This window comes from Littorina saxatilis, unplaced genomic scaffold (assembly GCF_037325665.1).
Source record: "Littorina saxatilis isolate snail1 unplaced genomic scaffold, US_GU_Lsax_2.0 scaffold_293, whole genome shotgun sequence".
In the NCBI taxonomy this organism is placed as follows: Eukaryota; Metazoa; Mollusca; class Gastropoda; order Littorinimorpha; family Littorinidae; genus Littorina; species Littorina saxatilis.
The window spans coordinates 52,165-72,255 of NW_027129554.1; the positions used below are offsets into that span (position 1 = coordinate 52,165).

Below are 20,091 nucleotides of genomic sequence, written 5' to 3' on the forward strand. Positions count from 1 at the left end.
ACAAACAGTACATTGCAAGTATGTGTTTGGTTCTTTCTGAAAAGTTACGTAACATGACACGCTTAGTATACACATTCGCAAAAAGCAACACCGATTTTGGTCAGCTGATTGGTCATAACTTCTGAAATTTGCAAAGCAAATCATTGAGGACTTGAGCATATATGGCTTTTTCCGTGGAGGACCCCCTCAAAAATGGCCGCAAAACAAAATGCTCTTAATAAGAAATTGAATGTCATTTCCAATGGTAGTCAGAAGTGTTTGGTTTGTGCATATTCTAATTTGTTGCTAAAATACGGGACTGTTTTTTCAGGTCGATTTTAGGGGTGACATTGTTTGACAGGCTGTCACGGGATACCTATACAAAGTGACATCAATCGAAACAATGCTAAACACGGCTGACACGCATACCTTTTTCAGCATATAAATTCAGCTAAAATGAATTGCGTTTTAATGCTTTTATAAGCGTGCGAAATTTATTGTAATAATTTGTTGGCCAAGTTTACATCACAAAACATAACTCCTTTATCGTATTGACACACACACACACACACACAAACACACACACACACACACACACACACACACACACACACACACACACACTCACACACACTCACACACACACAAAAACATCTCATCTGAGCAAAGTATATATACTCTTATGTACACAAAGGCAGTGAAACATATCCATGGATATCATTTGTAAAACAATTTTTACAAGTCATTGAATTATAATTATCATGTGTGGACAAATCAGTTTACTTTTAATGTGAACAGGTGAAAATGTATTACATGTCAAAAAGTGGAACTTCAATATACAATTCTGGAAAGGTCAAATAAGAAGTTCACCAAAGTTAATTTTTTTTATCAAAGAATAGTAACAAATTATAAAACGGAATCATATCTGTTATGCATAAAACAAAGAAAATATAAACAGTCGTTGTGTAAACTAAGAATAAGTGCCCACGACCTGAACATTGAAACTGGTAGACACAGCAATACACCAAAGGAAAATAGATTATGTGAAACATGTGGAGTAATAGAAGATGAAATACATTTTCTAGATAACTGCATACAAAACAACCAATTACGAAAATCTTTCATGAGTGAAATTAATCGACCTATATATTCATATGATGTATGTGACGATTTTACCAATTGGTCTAAGGTATTAAACGTTTGGTCAAGATACATACAATCTCTTTCTGTGCTGACACTGTACTCTCGATCTTGCCCAAAGAATACACAACAGCTTTACTTAGTTTGAACAATTTCGTTTATAAGTGGCTAACTATATATTGTTCAAAATTCACAACATCCTCTATTTATCACAGGTTAATTAATAAATAGATGCCCACAATGGGAGAACACAAGTCATTCTTCTTCAAAAGTTTCTGCTGAAAAACACAGTATCTATAACATATGATGAGGATGAGTTATAGTGTTAGAGGCTTGGCTTGGGGTCGAAGAAATAATGAAGGCAGGATGACGGACAGTAAATGTTTTTTTTTTTTTTTTTTTTTTTTTTCTTATTTGCCAAGCACATCATTGTGGGGCTTTTAATCAAAAAATATTCAAGCATCCGTCTACAACGTATCCTCATTCATCCTTCAACATTTACACAATACTGAAATATCTCAATGCTAATTCATATCCTAACATCACATTCAAATCAATAGGTCTACCATATCTATACTTACTGATACACATTTTTGAAATGAGCAAAATATGATTAATAATTTTGTTTATGGGGGTTTGCACTTCTGGAGAGTATCCAAACAATACATCTTTTTCTGTTAATATAATATTTTCTCCCGTATTAACAAATATACATCTTCTAACATTTTCCCAAAACAATTTCATTTTGCTACATTTCCAAAAGAAGTGTTCAATATAATCAATTTCATTACAAAGACTACATAAACTATTTTCTTTTAACTTCATTTTATGCAATAAAATATTTGTGGGATAAATATTATGTAAAATTTTCCATTGGAGTAACTTTAATCTTTCTTCGCTTGTACATGCACTTGCCAGGACCCAATACTTTTCGTCAATGCAAATGTTATATTTGTGGGACCAAAATTTTACAGCGCAGGGTTCACTGGCTTTGGATTGCGTTAATATCGCACGAAATTTCTTCGGGGAAGGGTTATTTAGCATGCCCTGAAAACAGGTCGCAGGATGCTCGTCACCCGCGTCTGTGTTGTCCCGCAGTGCTCGCGCGCAGAGGGCCGTGTGCAAAGCGTTGTACTCAAACAGCCTTGTGGCGCTATATCCGACAATGGCACAAATATGTTGAAATGACACAATATTTTCGTCTATCCATACATCACGTACACAATTCACACCGGCTTCAATCCATTTATCAAAACACAACACATTCTTTCTAAAAATAATATCTGCATTATTCCACAAACATTGATCAAGAATACTTTCTTTTTGAACAGGAAATAAATATCTGTTCTCAATCCATATTTTTAAAACTTGTTGCCAAAATTTTGATTTAACTCTGGTCAGACCAATAAACTGTTTTGGTTTGGCAGTTGATTTAAAGCAGCACAGCTGGCTTCCGAGAACCTCATAATAATGTCTTGGGATCAATTGCCAATTTGCAAAATCGGTTTGTTGTAACCTGGCTGCCCAACATAACAAAAAGGATGTCTGCATATCATGCATATTTATCATGTTAATACCGCCTATTTCTATGTTACTACATACAACTGTTCGTTTCACCTTTTCAAAAGCTTTACTATTTGAGTACTTCCGTTTCCACAAAAATTTAAAAAGGATAGTATTTAATCTATCAAGCACTTTTGTCGGTGCAGAGAGTGCCTGCAAAACATATACAAACTGGGATATCAAAAAAGTTTTAATTATACACAATTTACCACTAATGCTTAAATTTCGTTTTGACCACATTCCAACAATTCTTTCAATTCTATCAAACCGTACTGACCAATTCTCTTCAATGTCAGAAGCAGCGATATCGTTTCTAAATATTATACCCAAAATTTTTAACTGTTTTTTCCATCTTATATTACAGTATTGCTCAAGACTGTTCTTCATGGATCCTAGCCACATTGCCTCTGTTTTATTTTCATTCAGATGTAAATTTGAAATACATGAAAACTGTTTTACTATTAACAGTACTTGTTGGAGATCGTGTTTATCTTTAAGGAACATTGTTACGTCGTCTGCATACATTGCCAATTTTAAAATATATTCCAAATTGGTTTTTAAATGAAATGACGGGAATTTTAATCCTTTTATATTCGGGTCACTGCGTATCTTAATGGCTAAAAGTTCAAGGCCAAGGACAAAGGCCATCGGTGAAAAATTACATCCCTGACGAATTCCGGTTAATACATCGAATTCCTCAGAGATCCATCCCATGTAATTGATGCAACTTGTGGTATTATTCGTTAACATTTTTACGGAATTCAAAAAGTTATCACCGAAACCAAATTTTCTAAATGCCCAATACATATAATCTTTAGAAATTGAGTCAAAAGCACGTGAAAAGTCAAGGGCAAGTAAAATGCCTGGTTCGTTTTTCTGATTCATAAGATCTGTTACGTCATCAATCAATCGAATAACATCGCTTGATTTTCTCCCTTTAATAAAACCGACTTGATCTTCTGAGATAATATCAGTAATGACAGATGCGAGGCGAATTGCTAAACACTTTGCAATTATTTTGTAGTCAGTATTTGTTAGCGAAATTGGTCTCCAATTGATTAGGCTGTAAATGTTGGGACGACGACGATCCAATGACGACAGGTCGACGTAGACAACAAGTACAGCAGGTTACATCAAGCGGTTATTCTCCATCGACGTACAGGTTAGCGAATTCAGTGTAGATATAGGTATACAAATAAAACAGCTGATCCAATCCTCGGTGAAGAGAATTCAGTGTCTGCACACAAAGTGTAGCATACCGTTAACAAATCGTTCATCTAGCAACATGTAAAATGAAACAGAACATGTTTCAGCATCTTGAGAAATGGAACACAAATTACCTATTCGTGTCATCTAATTTCTCCAAACGAACAGACAAATGATTACATGAACACACACTAGGATTGGCTTCATCAGAAAGTTACTGATTATGAATCATTTACTAACCTGCCAAGAATCTTTCGTACAGGACTTCTTCGGGTCTTGACGAACAGACTGGGACTGATCGTTAGTTTTACGTTACGATGATTGTTATCTGTCGTCAAGCGATACCTAGGTTACATTGCTCTCAAATGGACGAGAATGTTAGTAATTATGAAGCAATTCTAAGCATTGACATCGCTTCATGCCACTATCGCTGGTCTTAGCAATAATATTATGTTTACAAGACATATGTTTTCCTTCTTTCCAAACCTTCGTGTTTCCCAGACAAGAGACCAGGGCTGAGGTGCACGAAGATCGAAGCGGGTGACAACCATTGGGTGGTAACTTGGTGAGAGTTGTCACCTTCTTGGGGGCGTACCGACTTGGGTCTCTCCCTCCCACTTGGTCGCGGTGCACGAAGCCGTCTCGGTCATTTACCCTACTGTGTCGGAGGTTATAAATAGATTCGGGAAAGTGACTTGAGTGGCCTTAGTGCGCATGCGTTGATCATAGTGTCTACCGTGGAGCCATCGGGAATCCAAGGGAAAATAAAGAAAACTTGACTATAATCATTAGACAAGGGAAGGGCAGTGACCAAAAATAAATGATACAATATTTCTAAATGTGGATAAGCACTGAGGCGAAAAACTAACGTTGTTGCAGTTCCCCTTTTTACCTTGTGTTTTAGATATACAATATCTAAGAACACACCAAAGTTCTATTCAATACTTTACAACAGTCGTGCTTCAAATCAATCTCGTAAAACACTGATGATTTATATTGATGAATAATTTATTGGTTGGTAATATTTCCGGATTCTTTAACAAACTATTTCTATTTTAGATCTAACGAATTTGCGTTCATAGTTAATTGTTCTTGCATTGACAGCTAGTTTTATGTCGAACTGGACTTATCTCAAATGGGCTGGTTAGTTACAAAGTCCGAATGTCCTGATGGAAGCCTGGATTCATATGATGACCGTAGCAGTGACGAACTTGAAGAAGATCACTTGATGATGATGATAATTAGACGAACTCCTTTCGCTCCTCGCTGGTGGATCAGACTGGTGGCGTAGCTTGATTAGTTCACCCTTATCCAAGCGGATCCTAGACGCTCGAACCCCTGGATCAAAGGTAATACTTGTTATTAACAACGGTATCCTAGGATCAAGGTTAATTTTGATTTCTTGCCCTATCTTCATGTCGGGCGGTTCGCAGACAAACCAAGCATGGTTACTGAATAAAATACTAGATCTATATGCCGAACTAACTTGCAGCATGTACGTTTATGATTAACTTCATTAAACATTCTAAAACAAATATATGCGACATAGATGTTAGTGTATAATAGCTGTTACTTGATGGGCGCTCGATATTACAACGACACCTTACCTCTTGATGCTCCTTTGAGTAAGACTAAAGAACAAAAACATTAGATAGACGTTTGCTCGGAGAACGTTTGTCAACACAGCAACATTAAAAAAAAAAGGAGGACGATATAGATTGTTAAATAAAAGGATCTGTGCTTTAGCATTCTGTCTCATCGTCATTGTTAACTGTTGCACTTCACACACACACACACACACACACACACTTTTGCTCCAGTTACAATCATGTACTTCGTAAGGCTTTATTCAAGTTTGTCTCTTGTTCTTAACCTTTGCCGTGCTTCCTGGGTTCACCTGTACCCAGAGACACACTAAAATCATTGTAACTCTAGAACCATTAAAGGTATCGTTTTGAAATTTTAAGTATCTCTCACACACCTAATTTGCTATCTGTCTGCAAGTTTTTAGTGTGTACATGAAAAAAATGAAAAAAATTAAAAATTTATTGATTATGTCATTTTACATAAACACTACTGATTGCGCGGGTTCACGCAAACCCATACTTGTTAACCTTTGCCGGATGCCGCTTTTGACTACACACTCCCGACGATGCGGGTTTGTCTGAACCCATACATTTGAAAGAGGGTTTTTACCGTTTATTCCTCTAACGACGATGCGGGTTTGTCTGAACCCATACATTTGAAAGAGGGTTTTTACCGTTTATTTCTCTAACGACGGGGTGGGTTCAGGGAAACCCACAGCGCTACTTCAGTGGTTGCATCGAGTTTCTCCCTTCACCGACCTCTTGCAGGGGAGGGAGAGGGGGAGGGAGAGGGGGAGGGAGAGACTGAGATACTAAGAAAGAGAGAGAGAGAGAGAGACTAAGAAAGAGAGAGAGAGAGACTAAGAAAGAGAGAGAGAAAGAGACTAAGAAAGAGAGAGAGAGACTAAGAAAGAGAGAGAGAGAGTCTAAGAAAGAGAGTGAGAGACTAAGAAAGAGAGAGAAAGAGAGAGACTAAGAAAGAGAGAGAGGGAGACTAAGAAAGAGAGAGAGAGAGAGACTAAGAAAGAGAGAGACTAAGAAAGAGAGAGAGAGATACTAAGAAAGAGAGAGAGACTAAGAAAGAGAGAGAGAGACTAAGAAAGAGAGAGAGACTAAGAAAGAGAGAGACTAAGAAAGAGAGAGAGAGAGAGAGAGAGACTAAGAAAGAGAGAGAGAGAGACTAAGAAAGAGAGAGAGAGAGACTAAGAAAGAGAGAGACTAAGAGAGACTAAGAGAGAGAGACAGAGAGACTGAGAAAGAGAGAGAGGGAGACTAAGAGAGAGAGGGAGACTAAGAAAGAGAGAGAGACTAAGAAAGAGAGAGACAAAGAAAGAGAGAGAGAGAGACTAAGAAAGAGAGAGAGAGACTAAGAAAGAGAGAGAGAGAGAGACTAAGAAAGAGAGAGAGAGAGACTAAGAAAGAGAGAGAGAGAGAGAGAGACTAAGAAAGAGAGAGAGAGAGACTAAAAAAGAGAGAGAGACTAAGAAAGAGAGAGAGAGAGACTAAGAGAGAGAAAGAGAGACTAAGAAAGAGAGAGAGACTAAGAGAGAGAGACTAAGAAAGAGAGAGAGAGACTAAGAGAGAGAGAGAGAGACTAAGAAAGAGAGAGAGAGACTAAGAAAGAGAGAGAGAGACTAAGAAAGAGAGAGAGAGAGACTAAGAAAGAGAGAGAGAGAGACTAAGAAAGAGAGATAGGGAGACTAAGAAAGAGAGAGAGACTAAGAAAGAGAGAGAGAGAGACAAAGAAAGAGAGAGAGAGAGACTAAGAAAGAGAGAGAGAGAGACTAAGAAAGAGAGAGAGAGAGACTAAGAAAGAGAGAGAGAGAGACTAAGAAAGAGAGAGAGAGAGACTAAAAAAGAGAGAGAGACTAAGAAAGAGAGAGAGAGAGACTAAGAGAGAGAAAGAGAGACTAAGAAAGAGAGAGAGACTAAGAAAGAGAGAGAGACTAAGAGAGAGAGAGAGAGACTAAGAAAGAGAGAGACTAAGAGAGAGAGAGAGAGAGAGAGACTAAGAAAGAGAGAGAGAGACTAAGAAAGAGAGAGAGAGAGAGACTAAGAAAGAGAGAGAGAGAGACTAAGAAAGAGAGAGAGACTAAGAAAGAGAGAGAGACTAAGAAAGAGAGAGACTAAGAAAGAGAGAGAGACTAAGAAAGAGAGAGAGAGAGACAAAGAAAGAGAGAGAGAGACTAAGAAAGAGAGAGAGAGACTAAGAAAGAGCTAGAGAGAGAGAGAGAGACTAAGAAAGAGAGAGAGAGACTAAGAAAGAGAGAGAGAGACTAAGAAAGAGAGAGAGAGAGACTAAAAAAGAGAGAGAGAGACTAAGAAAGAGAGAGAGAGAGACTAAGAAAGAGAGAGAGAGAGACTAAGAAAGAGAGAGAGAGAGAGAGACTAAGAAAGAGAGACAGAGAGAGAGAGACAGAGAGAGAGACTAAGAGAGAGAGACAGAGAGAGAGAGACAGAGAGAGAGACAGACAGAGAGAGAGACAGACAGAGAGAGAGACAGAGACAGACAGTCAGATAGACAGACAGTCAGATAGACGGATAGACGGATAGACAGACAGACAGACAGACAGAGCAACTGACAACAGACATACAGACAGAGAGATACGGACAGACAAACAGAGAGACAGACAGTCTCTTGGAGACAAACAGGCAGACAGACACTGTTCCGCCGCTTTGGTAATTATGGGTGTAGCAGAACCCGCGCCGTCGGCAGAGGGATAGTTACAATCACTACTACTCTTTAAAAGTATGGGTATGTGTGAACCCGCGCCATCGGTAGTGTTTATGTAAATTATCTTAATTAATTAATTCTGATGTTTTGTCATGTACACACTAAAAATTTGCAGACAGAGAGCAAATTAGGTGTGTGAGAGATACTTAAAATTTCAAAACGATACCTTTAATGGTTCCAGAGTTACAATGATTTTAGTGTGTCTCTGGGTACAGGTGAACCCAGGAAGCACGGCAAAGGTTAAAGAGCAGTGATTGTAACTATCCCTCTGCCGACGGCGCGGGTTCTGCTACACCCATAATTACCAAAGCGGCGGAACAGTGTTTATTCTTCTGCCTACTACACGGGTTCAACGAAACCCAGCAGGACTATACAATGCCAGTTTTCTTGGAGGCGCTCTGGTACATCGACACCAGTGTCATTACGCGCTCTTTTGCCTGACGCATCCTGTGTTCTGAAAGCAGACGAGAAGTTTCACGACTGATTTGAAGTTAAAACAACCGGAACAATATTTTTTGTAGTACGCTGTGTGCCTTCAACATGGCTCCGTAAAGCCTGCTTCTGTGTGTCAGCTCCTGCGTTTCAGTCCCTTTCTCAGCTCCTAGGACAGCTCCTTTCTTAACTCCTAGGTAAGCTCCTGCATCTCAGCTCCTGGGTCAGCTCCTGCGTCTCAGCTCCTGAGTCAGCTCCAGCGTCTCGCCTCCTGGGTCAGCTCCAGCGTCTCGCCTCCTGGGTCAGCTCCAGCGTTTCTGCTCCTGGGTCAGCTCCTGCGTCTCTGCTCCCGGGTCAGCTCCAGTGTCTCGCCTCCTGGGTCAGCTCCAGCGTCTCGCCTCCTGGGTCAGCTCCAGCGTCTCTCCTCCAGGGTCAGCTCCAGTGTCTTGCCTCCTAAATCAGCTCCTGAGTCTCGCCTCCTTGGTCAGCTCCTGAGTCTCGCCTCCTAGGTCAGCTCCTGAGTCTCACCTCCTGGGTCAGCTCCTGAGTCTCACCTCCTGGGTCACCTCCTGCGTCTCAGCCTCCTGGGTCAGCTCCAGCGTCTCTCCTCCAGGGTCAGCTCCAGTGTCTCGCCTCCTAAATCAGCTCCTGAGTCTCACCTCCTGGGTCACCTCCTGAGTCTCACCTCCTGGGTCACCTCCTGCGTCTCAGCTCCTGGGTCACCTCCTGTGCTTAACCCAAGAGCTGAGAATGGAGCTTACCGAGAAGCTGAAAAAAGGAGCTAAGACGCAGAAACTTCTACACAGGTGTAGACTCGCCGGAACAGACACACCAGAGCAAACACACCAAAGCAGACACCCTCCGTAATGTCTGCTCAAATGTGCCTACTCATGTGTGCCTGCTCCGTTAAACCTGCTTCTGTGTGTCAGCTCCTGCGTTTCAGCCCCTTTCTCAGCTCCTGGGTCAGCTCCTTTCTCAACTCCAAGGTAAGCTCCTGCATCTCAGCTCCTGGGCCAGCTCCTGCATCTCTGCTCCTGGGTCAGCTCCTGTGTCTCAGCTCCTGGGTCAGCCCCAGCGTCTCAGCTCCTGGGTCAGCTCCTGCGTCTCAGCTCCTGGGTCAGCTCCAGTGTCTCGCCTCCTAGGCCAGCTCCAGTGTCTCGCCTCCTGGGTCAGCTCCAGCGTCTCGCCTCCTGTGTCAGCTCCAGCGTCTCGCCTCCTGAGTCAGCTCCAGTGTCTCGCCTCCTAGGTCAGCTCCTGAGTCACGCCTCCTTTGTCAGCTTCAGTGTCTCGCCTCCTGGGTCAGCTCCAGTGTCTCGCCTCCTGGGTTAGCTCCAGTGTCTCGCCTCCAAGGTCAGCTCCTGAGTCACGCCTCCTTTGTCAGCTCCAGTGTCTCGCCTCCTGGGTCAGCTCCAGTGTCTCGCCTCCTGGGTCAGCTCCAGTGTTTCGTCTCCTAGGTCAGCTCCTGAGTCACGCCTCCTTTGTCAGCTCCAGTGTCTCGCCTCCTGGGTCAGCTCCAGTGTCTCGCCTCCTGGGTCAGCTCCAGTTTCTCACCTCCTGGGTCAGCTCCAGCGTCTCGCCTCTTGAGTCAGCTCTAGTGTCTCGCCTCCTGGGTCAGCTCTAGTGTCTCGCCTCCTGGGTCAGCTCCTGAGTCTCGCCTCCTGGGTCAGCTCCAGTGTCTCGCCTCCTGGGTCAGCTCCAGTGTCTCGCCTCCTGGGTCAGCTCCTGAGTCTCACCTCCTGGGTCAGCTCCAGCGTCTCGCCTCCTGGGTCAGCTCCTGAGTCTCGCCTCCTGGGTCACCTCCAGTGTCTCGCCTCCTGGGTCACCTCCTGAGTCACGCCTCCTGGGTCACCTCCTGCCTCTCAGCTCCTGGGTCTCAGATCCTGTGCTTAACCCAAGAGATGAGAATAGAGCTTACCGAGAAGCTGATAAAAGGAAATGAGACGCAGAAACTACTACACAGGTGTAGACTTGCCGGAACAGACACACCAGAGCAAACACACCAAAGCAGACACCCTCCGTAATGTCTGCTCAAGTGTGCCTACTCATGTATGCCTGCTCCGTTAAGCCTGCTTCTGTGTGTCAGCTCCGGCGTTTCAGCCCCTTTCTCAGCTCCTGGGTCAGCTCTTTTCTCAACTCCTAGGTAAGCTCCTGCATCTCAGCTCCTGGGTCAGCTCCTGCGTCTCTGCTCCTGGGTCAGGTCCTGCAGCTCAGCTCCTAGGTCACCTCCTGTGTCTCAGCTCCTGGGTCAGCTCTAGCCACAAAAATTTAGACGTCAAAGACACGTCAACACAGATACAAGCCTTTTTCTTTAAGCTGCATATAACTTTTGACACATTGACCTCAGCAATCTGATAAAATATTTTTTATTCACATATAAATGACTTACTTCATGTCTTGGAGTGCCAGCTCCAACTCGCGCTCACACCCGGATTCTGCCATCGCTGCAAGAAGTCGGTGAAGGGAGAAACTCGATGCACCCACTGAAGTAGCGCTGTGGGTTTCCCTGAACCCACCCCGTCGTTAGAGAAATAAACGGTAAAAACCCTCTTTCAAATGTATGGGTTCAGACAAACCCGCATCGTCGGGCGTGTGTAGTCAAAAGCCGCTTTAAGCGGCATCTGGCAAAGGTTAAACATCCGAATTCAAAGCACACGTCTGAGCTGAGAATATACAGCCGCACTCGCCTAAACGAAACACGCTTAAGCAAAAAATTCGGATATCTGAAACCAAAACCAATTCCCCGCCAGACCCCCTCTTTGTAAGACTATTTCTAATTCGGATAAGCCAAACTCTGTCAAAAAAGAGCTAACTCAAACACGGACATCTTAAACGGGATTTTGACAGATAAGCCAAACTCTAAACAGTGTCGCAGAGACATTTGTTTTATTTGTCCTTGAAAAACACGTCAGGAAGATACACATATTTCGTCACGGCTATAATTATCCTGCGGAAACGAACACGTCACCTGTTTTTGAGTATGCGGGGAAACTGATGACGTGTGCCACATTGACCAAGAAATACACGTGTTACGTGATGCGACGTTGAAATCCTTGCGGCTGCCAGCATGTTCCAAACAACTGTTGCAGTGTTCAAAAACGAGTGGCTCTCATACAAACCTCTTTTTCCAATCGAAGGAAGAGATCTTTGTGAAGAGCAAATCTACATGAGGAATGTATGTGCTCATTTTGAGCGAGTGGTGAAGATCAAACCACAATACACATGCAGCGAAACAAAACATTTGCCTACAATCTACGTTTACGGAGATTTAATCTTGATTTATGACCACAGAGACACATTGTCTAATGTTGTATCTTTTCTTTCTTTCCTGAATGGAGAGGGTTTCATTAAACATTACTTGGAATCCTTTTAACAAAAGCGTAGCTGCTTGTGGAATCTTTGGTTTTGTTTCTGAGATGTGTCACTGTTTTCACCATTTATTTTTACAGTTGGCATTGAAGTATTAATAAAGCTCCTCTGAAGAAAGCACTTGTAGCTTGTCACTGTTTTGATCTTATTCATTTAAACACACACACATACACACACACACACACACACACACACACACACACACACACACACACGCACGCACACACCACGCAGAGAGAGAGAGAGAGAGAGAGAGAGAGAGAGAGAGAGAGAGAGAGAGAGAGAGAGAGAGAGAGAGAGAGAGAGAGAGAGAGAGAGAGAGAGAGAACTCAGAACTCAGAACTTTATTACATAAGGATAAAGGTTTTAGGCTTAGCCTAATCTTCCAACCTGTCCTTGGAACATATACAGAGAATAATTGTAAACAAAAGCAAAGACTGCGCACATACCTCATCAAAGTATTAAAATAATAAAACATGAAAATAATGGTCGAGTATAAACATAAAAATATTGGACTCACAAAGTCATATAAAACAAAACCAGACACAAACAAACGTAAAAGAGAATTGAATTGAATTGAACTTGAGAGAGAGAGAGAGAGAGAGAGAGAGAGAGAGAGAGAGAGAGAGAGAGAGAGAGAGAGAGAGAGAGAGAGAGAGAGAGAGAGAGAGAGAGAGAGAGAGAGAGAGAGAGAGAGAGAGAGAGAGAGAGAGAGAGAGAGAGAAAGAGAGAGAAACAAAACATTCCAAGTGATTTTACAACTTATCCTGAAAAAAACTTGCTTAAGCCGAACTGCAGGGTAATTTCTTGGGAAAGGTTTAGCTTATCCGAACTCGGATATGCACAAACTCGGATAAGCGAAACGATTTTTCGTTCCCCGGACGAGTTCGGCTGAAGCGTGTTTGACTGTATACATACATGTCTGCAGCCATTCAATGTGAAATAATGTTGATTTGTGATCCAAACACTTCCGAAGAATGCTGGTTCGTGTGTCTTCAGTCAACCGGCGCCGCATCATCACAACTCCACCCCTGCAGGCGCCTGCAAACATACAAACATAGAGGGTGACACACACAAAATTCAACCCAATTTTGTTTTTATAATTTCTACATCCGTTGACCGAATTAGTTATCACTTGGTGTTTATTAACTACAGCTTATGCATGATAAATGGAGGGGTACTTTGGAACACTTTTGAAAGAAGCTAAAAAATCGGACCACGAAACCTACAAACAGGAAACTTCGTGGAATGGTGATGAACAAAGTGAAATTCATGCACAACAACCATGAAGATATTCGCCGAACACGATTGACTGGAAAAATGACCCCTTCATGGTAGAGTCACACTTGCGCAAAATTAACCGATGACAGGAACGCAATCCTCTATCTATGGGGATGCCCTCCTCCTGCCTGTAATGGCTGCACTCAAGTCACTGATTGTCTAAGGTTGTTTATGGTATACTACGTCCTTCAAATAACCCCACAAATATCAATCTTGAAGGCTTACATCGGGTTCGTTAGTCTACTGCTCGACTTTAAACCTCGAACTGTGGAGTCCATACCCGAATTCGAATTCTTTTTCGAAATACCACAAAAGTCAGACCATAATTATTACACCTACAAACTAGCAACTTTCGGGACAAGTCATGCCTAAGCTGAAATTAATGTACACTAAGTATGAAGTATACGAAATGCCCTTAACGTTCTTGCAGACACCTCAGTTAGCTATCATGCATGCAACTGACTCAAAAAGTCTCACTGGGGAGTTGGAAACTGTGTCGTCTTCAGCCGATTAGTAAATTACAATATATCAGTAATCACACACACACACACACACACACACACACACACACACACACACACACACACACACACACACACACACACACACACACACACACACACACAGAATTACAGTCAGCATTGCAAAAAATAAAGATGAATATCTTATGCATAATGCCAATGAAGGCAAATTAGTCTGATTTTTGAATTTAAACGAATGATGCAAACAGCGCTACATACCTTGTTCATATCCTGTTCTGCACTGTGGGCTGGCGTATATGTTTAATTAGCCCATTGTGGATATCCTAGCGGTTAAAACTGTAAAAGATCAAAATCAGATAACATGAGGAAATGATACCGCTTGCAGAAACAAAACACAAGAATGCATACTTCTTTCATTTAAGCCAGTCTAAAAAATTCATGTTAGCCAGTGTAAAAACTTACATGACATTTCCACGAACAGCTTCAATACAAAAGTATGCCCTAGCATGCATTGGGAACTTTGTGGGACTCAAGAAAGGAAAAGAAATAATAGCTTAGAAACTATTTGGTGTTGTGTTGTTATCCTGCAATTGAATTGATGAAAAATCCATGCGTCCTTAAAAGGCACAGTCCTTTCCATGCAAACGATTTGGCTCAACCCAAACCTGGCGATGCTTTTACGTAGAATAAGACTTCCCCTTTCCCAAGACACATGACAAAAATCAACAGCCTGAATCAGTGAATGCTTTGTGTGCACAACAAATTGTTATTTTTTAATTTTTTTGCGAATTAACTTCATTAATAAAAAACTTGTAAAAAAAACAAATTCACCAAATTCCAGCTGAGCAGAACTGCTTTCACAATAAGGACTGGGCCTTTAAAGGTACGTTCCTCATCATATTACCCAGTATATCAGACACCGCATTGTCATGTTTGTCTAGGTTTTTACATGGAAAAATAAAACTTTATTTTAACATGGGCACATACGTCTGACTTCTTTTGGTGGAGATTGGAGGATGTGCGATTCATTTACTACTAGGCACTGGTGTCAACATGTGAAATTCATTAAGTGAAATGTTTCCACTACACACAGAACATAACCAGGCTATCAAATGTGTGGTATATGTTCAAGTCAGAATGATGCCCTTATTTTTTTTCATTTGAGAGATCTGTGATGTCTGACATTTTGGTTCAAAATGTAAGGAATTTATACTTAAGCTCTAATGAGTAAAATTTTTCTTCTCAAAAACCAAAAGCATATTCCTTCCTCCACATGCAAAACTTTCTTTTTTCTGTGCATCTTCATTTAGTACAGCAAACAAACATAAACATCACACTCTGCATAGCGAAACAACTTGCAAAGAAAACCTCACAATCTTTATTGGGAGAAAGCCCCTGACTGTTGCAATGTTTTATGCATTAAAAAACCCACTGAAAATGTGTGTTTGAATTCTTCAGTTTGATCAGCTATATGTGTTTAAAAAGTTACCTTGATCATTCTGACATGCTGTGGCTCAAATCACATCTCAGACAATGTTGTAGACTCCATAGATCTATACGAGAGGGGTTCACTAGTCCGAGGGTTCACTAGTCCGAGGGTTCACTAGTCCGAGGGTCCACTAGTCCGAGGGTTCACTAGTCCGAGGGTTCACTAGTCCGAGGGTCCACTAGTCCGAGGGTTCACTAGTCCCAGGGTTCATTATAGACGCTTGAACAAAGGATACTCAATTTGATTTGTTTTTATTTTGTGTGTGTATGTGTGCGTGGATGTGCGTGCGTGTGCGTGCGTGCGTGCGTGTGTTTTTCACTGCTGTGGGAACCAAATCGAAGAATATTCTCATAAAAACACTGAGTTGTTTTCATTCAAAAAGATAATGTGGTGTTTTATTATTTTGACTGAAGAAATCTCAGACTATTTCCCTTAAGAAACTTAGTTATCCCCGAGTACGCTAGTACTAGGGCTCAGCAGACTTTAATTGTCTGTGTGTGTGTGTAACTGTCTGTCTGTCTCGACTTAACAGCTTATTGCTGGGAAACTACTGGGCGCAGTTCGTTCAAAAGTTGATACACTAACTTGATAATAGGTCCGATTGATCGTATTAAAACTTCATAATGTTACCTGGGACCTAAATGCGAAATAAACCACAAAAACGACTTGGCGGTGGGAGGAATTCTCGGAGCCACATCCAGCCATTGAGCTGACAGAACAGCCGAACGCGTCACACAGTGACGAGAAATATAGCGTCATAAAAAGATTACGTAATGCATCATGACGTCATGCCTCCCTGTAGTCTTTTTCTCTCGCGCGGTGTGTGTGTGTGTTCATTTTGTGCACATGTGTTAGTGTTACTGTTTGTGTGTTTGTGTCTGTGTGTGTCTGTGTGTGTGTGCGTGCATGCATGAGTCTGTACTCGTGTGTGTGTGTGTATGTGTGTGTGTGTGTGTGTGTGTGTGTATACATGTGTGTGTGTGTGTGTGTGTGTGTGTAAGAAAGAGAGAGAGAAAGAGAGGGAGAGAGAGAGGGAGTGAGGGAGAGAGAGTGTGTGTGTGTGTGTGTGTGTGTGTGTGTGTGTGTGTGTGTGTGTGTGTGTGTGAATGTGTGTGTGCATTTTCACTGTGATCAAATAAAATAGAAAGGCCAGTCACCACGCACATCCTCGGCTCGCATGCAATGTATTTATATAGCAAAGGGATTGCCTGTAATTCACACATAGCAATCACTTGGTCTTAAACGTGCACAAGACAAAAACTTTCATACTGGGGGAGCGAGCCAGTCTGAAGAGTACAGACGCTACTCGGGTCCAGCGCGAGCGTTTTTTATTTATATTTTGACTGAAGAAAGGATATTAAATTTATCAGGATACCGCCCGACTCACGTGATCGAACTGCCTACAGTTTTTATATTTAGTCAAGTTTTGACTAAATATTTTAACATCGAGGGGGAATCGAAACGAGGGTCGTGGTGTATGTGTGTGTGTGTGTGTGCGTGCGTGCGTGTAGAGCGATTCAGACCAAACTACTGGGCCGATCTTTATGAAATTTTACATGAGAGTTCCTGGGATTGATATCCCCGAACGTTTTTCTCCTTTTTTCGATAAATGTCTTTGATGACGTCATATCCGGCTTTTCGTGAAAGTTGAGGCGGCACTGTCACGCTCTTATTTTTCAACCAAATTGGTTGAAATTTTGGTCAAGTAATGTTCGACGAAGCCCGGACTTCGGTATTGCATTTCAGCGTGATGGCTTAAAAATTAATTAATGACTTTGGTCATTAAAAATCTGAAAATTGTAAAAAAAATTAAAAAATTATAAAACGATCCAAATTTACGTTTATCTTATTCTCCATTATTTTCTGATTCCAAAAACATATAAATATGTTATATTTGAATTAAAAACAAGCTCTGAAAATTAAAAATATAAAAATTATTATCAAAATTAAATTGTCCAAATCAATTTAAAAACACTTTCATCTTATTCCTTGTCGGTTCCTGATTCCAAAAACATATAGATATGATATGTTTGGATTAAAAACACGCTCAGAAAGTTAAAACGAAGAGAGGTATAGAAAAGCGTGCTATCCTTCTCAGCGCAACTACTAAACCGCTCTTCTTGTCAATTTCACTGCCTGAACGGTGGACTGACGATGCTATGAGTATACGGTCTTGCTGAAAAATTGCATTGCGTTCAGTTTCATTCTGTGAGTTCGACAGCTACTTGACTAAATATTGTATTTTCGCCTTACGCGACTTGTTAGTCATATTATATAGCACCTTGGGTTTCCTTTTGCCCGTGAGGGTCAATTAGTTATCCCACCGACCTGAATTATGGAGAGGATCGAGCCTGGGTTGTACTACAGCCTCACACATAATTTCATTGAAATCGGTTCTCAAACATCGGATATCTATTTGCGGACAGACACACAGACACAGACACAGACACAGACACAGACACAGACACACACACACACACACACACAGACAGACAGACACAGTGAAACCTATAATACCGTCTTTTAAGGGGCGGTATAATAACTTTAAAATCAAGCGTCCATAGTAAACCCTTGGACTAGTGAACCCTCGGACTAGTGAACCCTCGGACTAGTGAACCCTCGGACTAGTGAACCCTCGGACTAGTGAACCCTCGGACTAGTGAACCCTCGGACTAGTGAACCCTCGGACTAGTGGGACGTTCCCATCTATAGACGTTGAGGCGCATGGAAGAACTGCATTCTGTGGAAACACTAAAAAATATACACAGAGGAAGAACAAGTCACAACAACTTTTAGCAGCAGCAACAGTATAATTATATGATTTTATTAGTGTGGTGTTCGTGATCTAATGAGTTGGGGGGGGGGGGTTGGACGGGGTGGGGCTGGGGATGTGAGAAGGCTAGTTGGGGAACCGGGGGAGGTTTGATATTAGTCAGCATTGTCATTTAAATGTAATGACTGGTACAATGTTTAATGTATTTGGAAGACAACAACACTGCAATGTATAATGTGAACCAACTTCTGCATGACAAAGATCAGGTAAACAAAAAAAGTTACCTGTTTCATTCTGGAAACCTTTTGGTCCCATCACATCTCAGGCGTAAACTATATGGACACATACTGTAGTGATTAAAACAAAAAACAGCATTTTAATGGACAAAACGAATTATGTGGATAGGAAAAACAGTAAGAAGAACAGGCGCAGCAAAAAAGTCAATAATCTTACTCCAAATAACACTATCACAGATTCAGTAACTGAACCCCAGTTAAGTGTTAGTGATTCAAATGACTGAATTTAAAACAGGGAGAGAGAGATTGTGAATATATTTGTGTGTGTATGTGTGTGTGTGTGTGTGTGTGTGTGTGTGTGTGTGTGTGTGTGTTTGTGTGTGTACAGGGTAAATGCAGAGCCATTGAAGAGGCAATGGAAAAGTTGGATATGGATATGAAAGTATATGTTGCAGGAGGAAGAGAGGAGGGGGAGAGGGTCTTAGTTGCTTGCAGTTAATAAGCAACTAAGGCCAGCTGTTGTTCTGGGTGTAACCTTGTAATGTTTAAGCAAACATGTTTGTGGATCACCTTCAGCATTTAGATCTGTTTGACAGTATTTGCAAAGTTACCTTGATCATTGTGGCATCCTCTTGATCCCATCACATCTGAGACTATGGCCTGTAGACTCCATGGTCAGACGCTGGAGTGATAACAAGGTCATTCTGAAAAAAATGAACATAATTATGCAGAGAGGAGGCAAGGATAGGGGGTTGGGGGCAGGGATGAAGGTTGGTTAGAGTGCTAGCTGGACATGAGAGTGTTATGGGGTGAGGATGGTGCTGATATTAATAAGCATAATCAGTTAAAGCTCACAGCTATCTTGATCTTCACAGACATGAATTGCATAAAGAATCCACAAGCATGTACCTTAATGTTTGCCCTTGAGTTATAGGTGGAAGGAAATGTTGAGTGGTAAACACAAGTTGTATTGATCACTGGGTCAGCCTGCGGTCAGTCCCCTTTGATCTGCACATTGCATCAGCATAAACAAACACAACGTCATCATCGTAAACAGCCTGAATGGTCAATCATGAATCTAAGAATACAAACACTGGATCTAATTTGAGAGTCTGCAAACGAGTCAGTTTGAAAATTCAATGAAAATCTGGCAGTCAATGAAGCAGATAGATCTGGCCTTGCGCTTGTGTTTGCAAGCAGATACATGTTTGAACATCCCTTATCTTAACGTTATCATTCAACAGATTGATATTTTGCCTGACGATTTTCCTGCCGATGAGCTAAACAAACAATGAAAATCACAGAAGTGGTAAGATTTTGAAGACGAAATTCAGTCATACAAACAAACTCAACAGAAAGAATCTAGCTAACTACTGTACAGCTTTCGACAAAATCAACGCATTTGCATGCCTTAGTCATTCCTGCTTTGATTCCAATAATTCTACATGATCGTAATGCACAAAAAATACGAAAACGAGCTGATCGAAATGAGTAACACTGCCTCACCTGCTATGATTGTACTGTGAAAGCGAAGGTCGTCTGCGATTCGAGATTTCAAAGTCGAACAGCGGCGTTTCTGCACTCTCAGCGGTTATCTTGCTTGGAAATGTGAAAAGCATGACTTGAAATCGAACGGAAGGCACCATTCTACCTTTTCGTTTGGGCGTTGTTTTTGTAAAATCTCCGAAAATGTCATTTCGAAAAAGGCGGTCGCCATTTTTTTGGGTGCCAACTTCTTTGAGTGGGGCTGCTAGCTAGTTGGTCCAAATGGAGCCTCCCATTCGTATGGAAAGCCGTTTGGCTCATAACCATTACACGCGTAAT

The 20,091-nt window shown here is 41.6% G+C and overlaps 1 long non-coding RNA gene across 1 annotated transcript; it reads right to left on the bottom strand.

The window, feature by feature from the left end:
- Positions 1–17,962: 17,962 nt before the first annotated feature.
- LOC138957797 (uncharacterized) lies at positions 17,963–20,019 on the bottom strand. The gene is made up of 4 exons (XR_011453191.1): positions 19,774–20,019; positions 18,879–18,971; positions 18,316–18,378; positions 17,963–17,998 (listed from the first exon to the last, which is right to left on the bottom strand). It is a non-coding gene; the product is annotated as an uncharacterized lncRNA (long non-coding RNA).
- Positions 20,020–20,091: the final 72 nt, after the last annotated feature.